This window comes from Dermacentor andersoni, chromosome 6 (assembly GCF_023375885.2).
Source record: "Dermacentor andersoni chromosome 6, qqDerAnde1_hic_scaffold, whole genome shotgun sequence".
Taxonomy (NCBI): domain Eukaryota; kingdom Metazoa; phylum Arthropoda; class Arachnida; order Ixodida; family Ixodidae; genus Dermacentor; species Dermacentor andersoni.
This window is the reverse complement of record NC_092819.1, coordinates 183,095,449-183,104,705: the sequence shown is the minus strand read 5'-3', so window position 1 is coordinate 183,104,705 and position 9,257 is coordinate 183,095,449. Positions and strand designations below refer to the sequence as shown.

The window sequence follows — 9,257 nt, the reverse complement described above, 5'->3', positions numbered from 1 at the left end:
ATCTATAGTGAAACACATGAATTTTGTACTGTACTATTTTATTGCGATAACAGTTATATGGACACTCAAGGCGCATTTCTGCCATCAGTATCGACGTTGCCGTCGTCGTCGCAGTGAGGTTCCGTATGAGTGAAAGCGCATGAGTGCGAGCCTGCGAACGCGGTTCAATCTCGCGTGCTCGAACGAGGAATGCGGCCGACATCCGAGATACGTGCCTTCTCCTGTCAGGCCCGAGGCAAGGGGGTCAGGCGAGAGAAGAGGGGCGTTCTTCGGCGGCTGCTAGGGCATAGAGAAAGAAAAAGACTTACCCCCGTATTCTTAAACACACCTTCACTTGAAGCTTCTCCTCGACTCAGCCAAGTCGAGGCGACGGGGCTTCCTTCACTCAAGGTGCCGTTGCGTTTCATGAACACTGCTTCACCTTTACTCCGCCAAGGAACGCCTTGAAAATGCGCCCTCGACTCAAGTGAAGCGTATCGACCGAGAAAAGCGTTTGATATCGAGACTATTCTTCAATGTGCTTATTAAAAGTCCCATTATTTAAGACAAATATGTGTTTTAGTTCATTCGTCTTCCTAATCAAACAACTACACGGCGCAATGCACAACTTTGGCTCGGCAACGCTGCCACTGTGAGCGTTCGACTGATAGAGCAAGCGGGAGCTGTGTTTGAGGTCTGGCAACAATCGCATCCCAACAGCTGAGAGCATGGCGCATGGCTGAGAACCAATATAACTTGCGCCGGCATTTGTCCGCTGCTCTTTGTTTACTAGTGTTTCATTGGTGACTGACGTTGCGGTTGTTAATCGCGGTTATGATGGGTGATTTCGTCCTTGTGCGTATGGTGACCGAGCCTGAATGACTTCTGAGGCCACAGATGGAACGGCCGATGGGCAGCTTTGTTTACCTTCAAGACCGAGTGGTGCTGTGAGTTTGCTGAAGGCAACAACAAGACAGGAAATATGGGTGAGTGAGCCATTTTTTCATGGAAGCACAGTATGTCAGTGCGGTTTTCTTGAGGTTGCCGCTGCGCTGTCGATAAGCCGTTTCCTATGTGCACAAGCATGATGACTCCAGTTGCTCATGCTGCGGGCTTTAATTAGTACCAGAAACAAATTCGAGGCAGCATAAGCTTGTGCAAAACATATATATTTCTTTTTGCTAATGGGAACTTGTGGCAGATTCGGCATAACGATCTGTTGCTGGTTTCGCTTTTTTAAACGAAAATGTAGAAGGTACGGATCGGTGCCTCCATCCAATGATCATTCCAGTATCGCGTATAAAATCTTTCGGTAGAGGAGAAGCAGTTATAATATACATGTGGCAGAATGCGTATATGGTTGAGTGCGTAGCTCCGGCAGGTTGAAAAAAAGAAGCGCCTTTTGAGTCTTATACTTTGTTTTAGAAGCCGTGGTGGTCAGTCGGCTTGCTCAACTTGTAGCACATATGGTCAACGAACCAGCACTGGTGCCTGCATTTCCTGTGCTTCTTCACTTCACATATACGCTAGGCAATGTTTTAATCTTCCGAAAATTCCCTTGTTCCCTACTTCATCACCGCCATTTGTTTTTTCGTCTTAACTTTTTCAGTGTGCTATGTGGTAGCAGCTGATGCACGTTCCATAAACTGTGCTTTCAAGTTCACGCAATGTCGAAATATCTTTAGTTGTGCTACGTCTTTTCATTTCCGTTGCTTAGGTATACTGAATTTACTTAGCGCGCGAGCGCCCTGTCTACGTAAATGTTTTGGCATTCTGGTGCAGGATGTGGGCTTTGGAAGGACCAGCTGATGAAAAAATCAACGCCTGTGCTGCATAGTAAGGCTTCTGGCAGACCTGAAAGCATAGATAGATATGGTGCCTGCCTGTTGGAATTGCACCAGCTCGCTTCCCTGAAAGAAGCTAGGTGCTCAAGAAGTACTTGACTAACCTACCCGGTAATTAGTCTGTGCTTATTTTCATAAACATTGTAAAAATATTCATGTTACGTGTCCCCACATTCACAAAATGGCGACATGGACACCATGTTATTTAGAACCACAAACATGAAACAGCCATGTCATAATGAAATCAAATTAATTTTTTATTCCCCTTCAGCTGTCATATAATTTTTGTTTTAAATAGCATGAAAATGATGGGCGAAGTCATCAGTTGCCCGTGGTGCGTTGCAGTTGCGACGGGAGCTTTCTGCTGCCCACAATTTGTGATGCAATACTTTCGTAGCATTTGTAGCCAGCACTTCAGTATTTAGTGGCATGTTGAAGCTACTTTAGCATGAGCAAGTGTAGATTAAAAATATGCCATAGTTTTGATGGTTGATCTCAGCTTTTCTGAAATAACGGTGCTAATGTGCTCTATACTGTATTTTTCAGCATTGTTATTGTGACAGTCTGCATCCCCATTTGGCCTATTTTTGGATCCCACAAGACACGCTGCTACCCTGGGTTTTGTATCTCGGTCAATTGCTGAAGTTCTGCAAGCCCCATTGAAGCCAACCTGTCATCCGCATCCAATGGAAGAAACTCATGCATTGTTCTGGCCGTCATAATTTATCTTAAGCTTAAGCTAGAAGCATGGTAGAAACAGCATCTATTCTACAAGAATTTACCACTGCATGCCGTCGGGTGGCTACACCCGACAGGCTACTGTCTTGAACAGATATGGTGTTTTATTCTAGAATATATTTGTCAGCAGTACTACACCTTCTGTTTATATCCTTGGAAACAAACAAGCCAAGACACCAAAGACAACATAGGAGAAATTACTTGTACCTACTAATTGAATTAAAGAAATGATAAATTAATGGCAATGAAAGTGGTTGAGAAAACTTGCCATAGGCGTGCGATGCTCTAACCAATGGAGCTACCGCGGCACCGTTTTCCCATCCACATTCTTGTGTATTTATATTTTACTACTAGAACTAACTACTACTACTACTGCTACTACTATTAGAACTACATCATTTCCCACCTGCGCCAAGTTTTTTTTTCATCCACTGTCATTGCCTATAATTTATCATGTCTTTAATTCAATTAGTAAGTACAAGTAATTTCCCTTATGTTGCCTTTGGTGACTTTGCTTGTTGGCTTCTCATGATATGATTATTAAATATCGCGCCCCTCGGTCAACCCCCTTTCTCCTCCTTCATTACTGCTTCTGTTTGGAGGATAAGAGTTCACGCTGTAATGCATACTATCAAAGTACAAAATGCGAGAATAATGTTATTTATTGTTTTAGAAAAAAATTGACCAGAAATTATTAAGGGGTACATACTGACTTAATAAATATGACTGAAGAAAGGACATCTGGATGAAAAATACAATGACTTCAGCTACAACGTGTCTATAAAGGCAAATCCATGCAGTCAAACTGCTTTTAGTGGTGATGTTTGAGCAGGTAGGATGTCAGAAAAGTGATAGATGTCTTAAGCAGAATATTTCGGCGGCTATTATAGTGCAGCAGGACATTAACTGGAGCTCTCCTCCACTTGCACACCAATGCAAGCGCAGCACACAGCACAGTTGGAAAGGCAGTTGTTCTTCGTGCGTGTGTTGGCAACCTGGTTCCTGCATAAGAGAAGGGGTTGGTAATAAACATACAACGATGTTAAAAAAGGACCATGACAACTAGCTTAGGTACTGTATTCGTTTTCTATAGTTTACATTTCGTAATAATACATTCGTTTAAGAAGTTTGTGTTCTAGAGCGCGATTTTTTTTACATTAATTAGCTCATACTGTTTTTATTTATTTTTATTAGCAAAGAAACATTTTTCAGCTAGTCTACCGCTTGCTCAGCAAGCCCGACAACAACGATCTAACACTTACATAATGAACCCTATAGAGCTGGGATGTTCGCAATAAAAGTGTGCGAGATATATCTGCTACAACTTGCTAGCACTGTCTGTATAGAAGCTGTCACTACACTGCTACACCTTTATTTATCGGAATAAAAAATAATGTGATGCACAAGAACTCTACTTTGTTGTATTATTATTCTGTCTCTTTTATTCGAACAAAACGTTACATTAACCTGTGTATACGTGCAGGTATAATTCTGAATGCCATTGCATGGTTGGTGACTTCCTCGTTGAGCTTGGATCTTCATAGGGAAGACAAGGTAATTAAAGTGAATGGTTTGAAGCAAGGATTACGTAATAATTGCTTATGACTTTAAATTGCACCAACTGCACACGGTCCGCGCGAAATTACAGTACATTTCTTATTTTCCTTAGCGCAACTAGCCGCATCAAATTAAAGAAAATTGCAAAAATTAAAGTGGACGCACCTGCTCGTTTACAGAGATGCTCGCTTTGCTGCGGCGTGCTTAGCCGTCCTTGGATTAGCGTAGACAGTAACGATCTGCCCGAGTACAAACAGCGCCGACGGGGCGACGGCCGGCGCTCGCGCAAGCGATACACGCACAACAGGCAATACACGCACTGATGACAGGAATCTTCGTAGCTGTTTTCCTTTTACAAGTTCGAAGTCCGCCGCAGTTATGTATCGCACCGTGCTTGAACTGACGCGGCTTTCTACGATGAGCCGCGAGAAACACGTGAATGCACTGACGCCGATAGTAGTTTCGGAGCACTGGCGCGAAGAATACCCGTATGCAGGTCATCAACTGGCTCATGCACGGATTAAGACGACAGTCACTGCACGAGCTCGCAGTCTTCTTGACAGGACGGCCGATCTGTCTCGGCGCCGCAGTGGAATAATTCCGGTGCCGAAGCGCTCCAGAAAACTGCACCGGTCCCTAAAATGAAGCCCTTGAAAATGCGCAGCACGGTTAACCCAAGAAAAGCTACGGAGGCAACTGGCGTCCATCGGAAAATGCTGACGAGGCGAGCGACAGATCGCCAGGCAGCCATGTTAACGCACTAACTTCACTCGAGGAGCGATTCAAGGTAGCTGCGAGGCGACCTTGAGATTCTCGAGTAAAGCGCTCGAGCTTTCCTTCACTCAAGGCGCGTTTCAAGTCGAGGGCGATTTGTGAAATGAAAAACCGCCCTCAAGGATCATTTCGAGTGGAGGGTCAAGTCGAGGTGCGTTTGTGAATACAGGGGTCATTTTTCTTTCTCTATGGCTAGGCTGCTTCAATGTCCTCCTCGCCTGCCGCTCCGTACAGATTGGAGACAACCGCGGCGTCTACTATGGCGTTGGCCACGCGAATTGCGGACGCCGTAGCAAACGCCTTTGGAGGACGCCGTAGGGACGCGTTGACACAACTCGTGTGTCTTGCCAATGTGCGCGACCGCACGGGTCTCATCTTCAAAGCTTTCAAGATGTTTTCAGAGTCCGCGTAGTGCCGGTAGCTTCGTATGCGTTGTGCTTTCGACGTTTCGCTCGTGTTGAAGCAAAATATGCATGAAGGTCAATTCGCTTGCTGGTGCCGCGATTCCTCACTCCAGAATTTTGACAGCGAGTTTCAGCGCTCATCGAGCGACATGTGTTCATATTTACCTGTGCGCGCGTGACACCGTGCCGGTTAAGTTAGCTAAAACACGTTGGCGGGCTAGTTGCTTTGATGTCATGATAGAATGTGTAAGCGCGACTGAGCAAGGACGTAGAAAGAAGGAGACGCAAAGAGAGCGCTGTCTGTGTATCTGGTTCTTTCTGCCCCTCGTTCACTTACATATTATATTGTCACGTGGTAGTGACGGTTAAGAAGGCAGCAAAACCCCTATTAACGAAACGAGCATTTTATCGGGCGAACTTGTGCCCTGAAAACCGGTTACACACCAAGAACAACAGTAGCGGCGAACACGATCGGCGGTCGTCAAAATCTGATCAGCGGGTGAAGGGCGTCGGCTTTTATAGATCAGTCGTCGAATGTTCCAGAGTAATCGCTGGCACCCGCATGCCTTCCACAAAGTTCTACGCCATTCGCATCGCGCATGCATGCAATCAGATTACACAAGGTTCGGCGGCAACAGACAGCGGATAGAAGCGTTCATAACATTCCAGAAACTTCCGACATATGCAACCGCGTCCTGCGCTGTGCGATAACATTTGTTAGGCGGTGAAACGTGTCGCACGATAAAGACAAGTACACGTGTCAATACCCCCCTCTTAAAGCATCGACCCGATGCTGCGAACAAACGAAAGTAATAAAGAAAAGCACTCGTAGCAAAGAAAACAACAAAATAACGAAGTTTGTCAGCGTTCGTAAAAGGGTTTAAGACGCACCAAGTGGACCACTTCAGATCGTGCGCGGCGCCGCTGTGAACGCGAAATGCCGTCTTGCACGACCTCATAGTCTAGCGCGCCAATACGTCGGATGACCTTGTAGGGTCCGAAATAGCGTCGCAATAGTGTTTCACTCAGTTCTCGTCGGCGTATCGGGGTCCATACCCAAACACGGTCACCGGGCTGGTACTCGACGAAGCGTCGTCGGAGGTTGTGGTGTCGGCTGTCGGTATGCTGCTGATTCTTGATCCGTAGGCTGGAGAGCTGTCGGGCTTCTTCGGCGCTCTGGAGATAGGTAGCGACGTCAAGATTCTCCTCGTCAGTGACGTGCGGCAGCATGGCGTCGAGCGTCGTCGTCGGGTTCCTGCCATAAACCAGCTTAAACGGCATGATCTGTGTTGTTTCTTGCACCGCCATGTTGTAAGCGAAAGTTACGTAAGGCAGGACGGCATCCTAGGTCTTGTGTTCGACGTCGACATACATTGCTAGCATGTCAGCGAGGATCTTATTCAGGCACTCCGTAAGACCATTCGTCTGTGGGTGGTAGGCAGTTGTCCTCCTGTGCCTTGTCTGACTGTACTGCAGAATGGCTTGGGTGAGCTCCGCTATAAAGGCCGTTCCTCTGTCGGTGGTGAGGAATTCTGGGGCGCCATGTCGCAGCAGGATGCTTTCAACAAAGAATTTCGCCACTTCGGCTGCGCTACCTTTTGGCAGTGCTTTAGTTTCAGCGAAGCGGGTGAGGTAGTCCGTCGCCACGACGATCCACTTATTTCCGGTTGTTGACGTCGGTAAGGGTCCCAACAAATCCATCCCGATCTGCTGGAATGGTCCGCAAGGAGGCTCGATTGACTGTAGTAATTCCGCTGGCCTTGTCGGTGGTGTCTTGCGTCGCTGACAGTCTCGGCATGTTCTGACGTAATGGGCGACGTCGGCAGACAAGTGCGGCCAATACCTTTCCTGTATCCTCGATAGTGTCCGGGAAAATTCGAGGTGTCCAGTGGTTGGATTGTCAATACTTCTGGACGCAGTCCTGACGGTACAACAAGAAGGTAGTTCGCGCGCACTGGTGAGAAGTTCTTTACGAGTGGGTTGTTTTTAAGCGAGAACAAAGACAATCCTCGCTTAAATGCCCTAGGGACAACGTCGGTGTTCCCTTCCAAATACTCGACGAGTTTTTTTAAACTCCGCGTCTGCTCGCTGCTGTTCAGCGAAGTCTCTCGCGCTTAAAATACCAAGGAAGGCGTCGTCATCATCTCGCGGTGGCGAGACGATGGGGGCGCGTGATATGCAATCGGCATCAGAGTGTTTTCGTCCGAACTTATAGGTTACAGCGCCGTCTCCGGCTTGCCCAGCGTCCTTGCCGCCAGGATCTCCACCACTTGAGTACGTAGTCGCAGCTTGTATTCCAGTATTTCAGATGGTAGTCGTATCGGTAGCCCGTGGATTACCGCCCGCTTTACGTCCCCAGGCATGGCCACGTAAGCTTTTACTTCGTAATTAATGCCGCTGTATGGGAGGTACTTGATCTTCCTGATGACGTCCGCAACTTCTTCCTTGGAAGCACTTGCGATGACGATGTTGGACCCTGGTCGGAGCCTGACCAGAAAGTCTTCTTCCTTGAATTTCATCCCGCAGGCCTCTATGATGGCTTGCGTTGCTTGACATGGTTTCATGTCCTTGATTTTCAGCCCCCCTCTGGGCCGGATGATGATCTTCGCGTCGTCCGTCGGTAGCGGTGGCAGCCTTTGCCTCGGCTGCCGCGGCACTCCCACCTTTTGTTGTTGTTGCTGCGGCGGCGCTCCCGTCGCGCCGTCTTGCGTGATGCCGCTGCCAGCTGTGGCTGCCGGCGTCATATTGTTATTGTTCTCCGTGACTTGGGATCCTCTCGTCTTCAAAATGACGTCGCTCTCTGTAGCGCGCCTGAGATTCCCATCATTCCCAAGTGGGTCCTCTTCAGCGCAGTAGAATACAAGACATACCCCTACAGACCAACCAGACAGTTTTGTTACGTACGCGGCACGCAAGGACACCGCAAGGACACGCCGGGAGTGAGAACCTGCAGGCAGTGCGGAGCAAACAACCCAGTTGAAGGCCATCAGTGCCAACCAAGTGCCTGGTATGTGGAGGCGAACGCACCGCCGGTACCCGGGACTGCCGGATGCGCCTCAAGAACATCGACGAGCTGCGAGGACGAGCCCCGCAGAAAAGCCGAGGGCGGAGCCGGAGCCGTAGGCGCCGTCCCAGGTGGCTGAGCTCGGAAGGAAAGCAGAGCCGCTCGCGGTGCCGGGGCTGCAGCCGAACGCGGAGCCGGGACCAGAGCCAGTCCAGGGACAGCTCCTTCCCACCGCTGGGGCCATCACCCGCAGCCAAAGGGCAGTGGAAACAGCAGCCAAAACCACAACAACAAAAGAAGGACGGAGTTAAGGTAAGCTGGGGGGCAGGCCCTCCCAAATCACTGTTTCCGCACTCGGATAATCACAATAACGACAACGAACTTAAACAACTAAGGGAAGAAAACAAGGCTCTAAGGCGAGAAATAGAGCAGAGTAGGAAGAAAACCTAATAACTAGAGGAGAGAACCAAAGAACTGATCAGGAAACTGCGAGAGCAAAGGGTGGGTAGCCTGCCACGACAGCAGACTCCACCTCCAGCTATGGAGGAACAGCCACAGCAGCCGGAAAAGGGAGCTGTAGAAATGCAAATGCAATCCTTTATGCGAAAAATGCAGGAGCAAATGAATTTGATGCCACAAAAGATCGCAATGCAAGATCAAAGTTTTCGCAACTACATAAAAAATCAAAATACGCAAAAGATAACAAATGAGGCTAGAGATAGACTCTATCACAAAAAATACATTCGGCACCGAAAACCAAAGTATAACAACAACCAACGATAAACCAACATGGCTAGACACAATACATTAAATATATGGCATTGGAACTGCAGAGGCTACCGCAAAAAGCAAGGCCCGCTACAGCAATTCATAAATTCACAGTTAAGTCCTCCTGACATAATCGCGCTGCAGGAGACAAACACCGTGCCGACACTCAAGGGATACACGTGCCAAGAA

The 9,257-nt window shown here is 48.0% G+C and overlaps 1 long non-coding RNA gene across 1 annotated transcript; it reads left to right on the top strand.

Moving 5' to 3' along the window:
• The first annotated feature begins 602 nt into the window (after positions 1-602).
• Positions 603-3,035, top strand: LOC129382799 (uncharacterized). The gene is made up of 3 exons (XR_008610834.2): positions 603-965; positions 1,762-1,934; positions 2,370-3,035. It is a non-coding gene; the product is annotated as an uncharacterized lncRNA (long non-coding RNA).
• Positions 3,036-9,257: the final 6,222 nt, after the last annotated feature.